Source organism: Humulus lupulus, chromosome X (assembly GCF_963169125.1).
Source record: "Humulus lupulus chromosome X, drHumLupu1.1, whole genome shotgun sequence".
Taxonomy (NCBI): domain Eukaryota; kingdom Viridiplantae; phylum Streptophyta; class Magnoliopsida; order Rosales; family Cannabaceae; genus Humulus; species Humulus lupulus.
The window spans coordinates 19,540,186-19,546,420 of NC_084802.1; positions in this window are offsets into that span (position 1 = coordinate 19,540,186).

Here is a 6,235-nt window from a genome sequence, read left to right on the forward strand (position 1 = left end):
AACCCCAAACTTTGGCTTTGATATGACCAAGGCCTCCACCACCCCTCCCAATGGTGATGAGCCCCTCCAATAACATTTGATAAAATAAAAAAAATATTTCTCACAACTACAACTACGGTAAACGCAAGCACACTTTTCAATACCCAACTACCACCGTTATTAATTAAAGAGTTATTTTTTTAATCATGTAAAAACAAATAGGAATATTGGAGAAGTTTATACAATTTTGAGTCTTTCTACGTTAATTTTATAATGAATTCTCTATTTCAAAAAATATATTTTTGTACATATTGTTAAATGGTTAGAAATAGTCACTTAAATCCAAATTCAATTAAAATATTTTTACCATCAAATTTTATTTATAGGGTGATCAACTTGAAAAATATATGAATCGATAACAGACGTCAATCTTTATGAATAATTGAAAATATTTTAACTGAATTTTTATTCAAGTGACCACTTTAATTATTTTGCAAAATCGTACATGGTTAAAAAATATACCTTCTAAAACAGAAAGTCCATCGTAGAATTAAGTAAAAACACACGGATCCAAACTTTTGTATAGACTAATATTACAATATGTTGAGCCCAACTTTTCACTAATAATATTCATCAATAGAGATATTTCAGACAACTATAAAAAGCTCCATGTATTTGCTTGCTCTCAACATGACGTTTTTTGGTACATCCTAAGAGACAGAACAAATAAATGCAAGAGTTCAGATTGAAGAATTATGATATGTATTCAATTTCTTTTAAGAATGAGGAAATGGGAATAAAAAGATCGGGTATCATTACCTTGTTTATTTACCTAATTTCTTTTAAGAACAAAAATGAAATATGTATGCCTCACACCAATATGAGATTAAAAAATGAGATTGGGAATCCCATAGGTGGGGGAACAGATTGTCGTTCCAATATTGCCTTTCAAATTACAAATCGTCATTTTTATTCTTATTTAATTTCAAAACCTAAAAATTTAAAGATATATATATTTATATTTATAATTTTTTTTATATCTTTTATATAATAAATATATTGTAGCACCCTAAGTTGCTAATAATAAGGTTTAGGACCTTGATTAGCGTGTCTGGAGGGCAATAGGTGAATTAATATGTTAATATATGAATTTAGATGAATATATGATTAGAATGCATGTTTAGATGGTATAAATGTGCATGTGGGCCCCGGTTGCATGATAGGGGTAAATTGGTAATTTTGGCCCGTTGAGGGCATAAATGTGATAATTATGTTATGTGATTTGTACCACGTGGGTGTGGTGATATTAATGTGATGCACGTGCCGAGACGGTCCTAGCGAGCTAGATAACTCAATAGTCACAACGGGATTTTATACCCGGCTCGGGAGGAGCCTAGGGGTATTTTGGGGATTTTGTAATTTAGTTCTTGAGGGATAATGGTAACTGGTATTTGGTAACTTGTGTAATTGTTAGTAACCGCTGAGAGTAACTAGTTTTGATGGAGAAATGGTAGAATTGTAATGGATAAGAAAAGACAAGAGAGCCCTTGAGGTTTAGTTAGGAAAGGATATGTAAGGAAGGGTAAAATGGTCAATTGGCTAGGCATAGATAAGCTTGAGCTGAAGGGAAAGGGTGGTACACGTATAATACTTGGTGATGGTGGTTTATGCTGAATTTTGAGACCTAGAAATAGAGCAAAAGAAAAGTAAAAGAAGGAAGCTGAATTTGAGTCGGGTTTGAAGTAATCAAAATCAAGCTTAGGACAAGGTTATTCAGAGGTAAGGATTAGAACTTTTCTTTGTTGAATTTAAGTTTGGATTTTCAGAGATTGAATGTGGAAATTCAAGGATAGTTATGGCTGTTTTGTGAAAATTCAGCTTGTGGGATTATAAGGCTTAACTTGGAGGTGGATGCAAGGAAGCTAGAGGTTGGACTCTTCATTCATGGTAAGGATTCTGTGTAATTGTAAAGTTTATTTCTGTTATGAATTAGGGAATTTGAAGTGTGGTTTGGGTTTAGGTTTAAGCTCTTAACTTTCTGGTTTGAATTACTAAGGCATGGAACTCAAGAGTGAATTTTGGGAATGATTGTGTAATTGAGCTAGGTTATGATGTTTTTAGGTTGTTGTGTGGTCTATTAGGGGTTTTGAGTTGGTTTTGGGGCTTAGGTGTGAGTTTGGGATGATTTGGGAGTGTTTTGGCTCGAGGAAACGTAGGGGAAAAACCCAGATTTCTGGGCTCACGAAGGAGCGCCGCGGCCCTGTTCTTGGGCGCCGCGGCGCGAGGCTGTTTTTGGGCAAAGGAGGCTCTCTGACTTGCTGGGCGACGCGGCCCTCTAGGGCAGCGCCGCGGCGCTAGGCCATTTTCAGAACACAAGATTTTTCAATTTTGAGCCTTTGCTCCGGGGGTTCGGGGGATGTCTTCGATGTATTGTTTTAGGGATTTGGGAGTTCCGAGAGTGTGGGATTGGTCCCGGAAAGTGGTTTTAGATTGGTTAGTGATAAAGGATGTTTCATGTGTGTTGTGACTAGGTCTTTGGAGAGGCTCGGGGTAGAGGATCGTGCTCGCTGCTTTGGGGCATCAAAAGCTCGAGATACAGGTAAGAGAACTGTAGCATCCGTGTTGCAGGGCTTGGGCCCATTGAATTGTTGTAGGGCGCGGCCCTAGATTATATTTTTGCTAAGCTATAGCTCTAAATGTATCATTATATGTTTGATTGTTGAATGCAAATGCTATATGTAATTATAGCTGAAAGAACGGTGAATGGCCGAGAACGGCAGTGGAGCCGAGAATACCATCTAGCACATGGAGTGCTCGTGGTTAGGGTGAGACTCCAGTGGATACCTGGGATATCCATACGGAGTAGAGCGAGATCCCAGGATTTGGTAATGCTTTTGGGACGACATGGTCGTGTATGTGTTAGTTATATGGACTGTTTGACTAAATTTGAGATATCTGCTGTGATGATTGTATATTATGCATATGTTGTGTACTGTTTGAGTTTTCTTCCTGGGCTTCGGCTCACGGGTGCTCTGTGTTGCAGGTAAGGGCAAAGAGAAAGTCAACCAGCCATGAGTACGGAGGGCGTGGGGGCGGCGCATACATGTTCGGTCTACCCGACTGTCTTGGTTGGGGATGTTTTTGAGAAATGGCTGTATAAACCCTAGTTTTGATGGTTAATTACTTATAATCTTGCTTTGAGTTGTAAATATTTTATAAACTGAGCTATGGGATCCCGAATGTTAAACTCTTAAACTTTTAATGAAATAAAGTAACTTTTTAAAGATTACAGCCTAGACTTTCACTTAATCACACTTTTGTTTTAAAAACCTTGATTATCGAGTTGGTTGCACATTTTAACTTCACTTAGTAACGGCTCTAAGGTAGTAGGGCGTTACAACTTGGTATCGGAGCGAGCCAAGGTTTATTGGTTCTGGAGATTGACCGAACATGTACGCACGCTGCCATTAAAAAGCTCGACTCAGGGTTGATTGGTTTGGTTGATTATTATGCTTGAATATGTTCTTGGCTGACCTGTTTGCCTGCTTAGTTTATAAAGAGCATGTTAAGTGAAATAACATATGCATGATGCCAGGGCAAGGCCCGTTGTGTGATATATGATGTTTGTATTATATTTGGATTGTGGATTTTGGTTGATTGGTGAGAATGGGAGGTGGAATTGGATTTTGTTATCATGCCTGATGAGCGATGTCACTGATTGCAGGCATATAGTCGTAATGCCTCGGCAATCATCCAGACTCCGCGGCAATCGGGCCGAGGATGACAATCAGGGTCAGGACCCTCCACCTGCCCCACAGAACTGGCAGCAGATATTGGCCAAAATGGAGGCTAGACTACAGAGAACAAAGGAGGAACTCCGTCAAATGAGACAACAGGCCCCTCCACAGGTTGCAGGGTTGCCGATACAGCAGAATGTGCCACCAGTGCCGATTCATCCTGTGACTGAGAACAGGTGGGAACCCTTGTACGAAAGGTTCAGGAAGCAACAACCTCCTACCTTTGAGGGCGGGTCGGACCCACTGTGGGCAGAGCAGTGGATGAACATGATTTCTTTGATCTTGGATTTTATGGGGGTCGAAGGAGGTGAAAGGATAGCTTATGCTAGTTATATGTTCAGGGACGATGCCCGTATCTGGTGGGATGTGGTAAGACAGCGGAGGAATGTGGCAGCCATGACATGGGAAGAATTCAAGAGTGTCTTTAATGAGAAATACTACAGTATAGCAGTCCGAGCTGCAAAGGTTGATGAGTTTATCAACCTCACTCAGAACAGGTTATCAGTTACAGAGTATGCCTTGAGATTTGACAGACTGGCGAAGTTTGCGCCAGACATAGTGCCGACAGATGCGGCCAGGAGAGACAGATTTATACGGGGATTGAATGTGATGATCGCCTGTGATGTGAATATTACATTGGTTCCCGAGACTACTACATATGCACAAGCACTGGATAAGGCCCTTACTGCTGAGAGGGCTGAGGATCAGATAAGGAAGGACAGCGCTGTTAGGTGAGATGCCAGGAGGACGGTGCCTCCTTTCGTTGGGTCTAGTCGGGGCAGTGGCCCCAGTGAACAGAAAAGAAGGGTTCTAGATTCATTCACTCCTCCTAGTTCTGATAGGAGAGTGCGAGGTTCTGTTGGTGGCCGTCAGGGCAGTGGTGACAACTGGAGGAGCTTTCCAGTGTGTCCTCGGTGCAGGCGACGACATCAGGGTGAGTGCCGGATTGGGGCATGTGTTTGTTTGTGGGAGTGCCAACCATTTGAAGAAAGACTGCCCACAATTTAAGAAGGAGGAGCCAAAGCAGGGAGACAGTCTTGCTCCCGCCAGGGTATTCGCTTTGACTCAGACTGAGGCAGAGGCTAGTCCCTCAGTTGTGACAGGTCAGATCTCTAGTGCTGGTTCTTTGTATACTGCATTGATTGATTCGGGGGCTACCCACTCGTTTGTATTTGCTAGCATGATAAATCAGCTTTGTAGACCTAGTATTGTGTATGCTAGGAATTTTCAGACTTTGTTGCCAACAGGCGAACTGGTAGTCTCTAGGAGATGGGTTAGAGCGTTACCAGTAGAGATAGATGGTAGGGAATTGTTTGTTGATCTACTAGAATTAGATATGGATGATTTTGATATGATACTAGGAATGGATTGGTTAATGAGATATGGAGCAACGATTGATTGCAAGCGGCATATGGTGACCTTTGAACCGGAAGGTGAGGTGCCTTTTGTGTTTGTGGGGACGGTGAATGGACCGCGAGTGCCTATGATTTCAGCGCTGAAGGCTAGAGACCTGATGCAGGAAGGCTGCATAGGGTTCCTGGCGAGTGTTGTAAATACTTCTAAGGTGGTGACAGTGGGACCGAGTGAAACCAGATTGGTATGTGAGTTCCCAGACTTATTTCCAGCAGACTTTCCAGGGTTGCCGCCACAGCGGGAGATTGAGTTTGTCATAGAGTTGGCACCTGGGGTGGAGTCAGTCTCCAGGGCACCCTACAGAATGGCTCCAGCAGAGTTAAAGGAGCTGAAGATTCAGTTACAGGAGCTATTGGATTTGGGGTTCATCAGACCAAGTTTCTCGCCTTGGGGTGCTCCAGTGTATTTGTTAAGAAGAAGGATGGGTCGCTTAGGATGTGCATTGATTACAGGGAGTTGAATAAGCTGACCATTAAGAACAAGTATCCACTGCCTAGGATTGATGATCTGTTTGATTAGCTTCAAGGGAGTACGGTGTTTTCAAAGATCGATCTTCGGTCAGGCTATCATCAGTTGAGAATTAAGGAGGAGGACATACCGAAGACAGCTTTTCGGACAAGGTATGGGAATTATGAATTTCTGGTTATGTCATTTGGATTAACCAATGTCCCAGCAGCTTTCATGGATATGATGAATAGAATTTTCAAGGACTACCTAGATAAGTTTGTGATTGTGTTTATCGACGATATATTAGTATACTCCCGGTCAGAGACTGAACATGAGCATCATTTGGGCCTGGTATTGCAGCGGTTGAGAGAGCATAAGCTGTATGCTAAGTTTAGCAAGTGCGAGTTCTGGTTACCGCAAGTTACATTCTTGGGTCATATCGTTAGTAAGGAGGGGATATTGGTTGACCCAAGTAAGATAGAGGCAGTGAGAGATTGGCCTAGACCGAGCAGCGTTCCTGAGGTCAAAAGCTTTCTTGGATTAGCAGGGTACTACCGACGGTTTGTAGAGGGATTCTCCAGAATTGCTACTCCATTGAC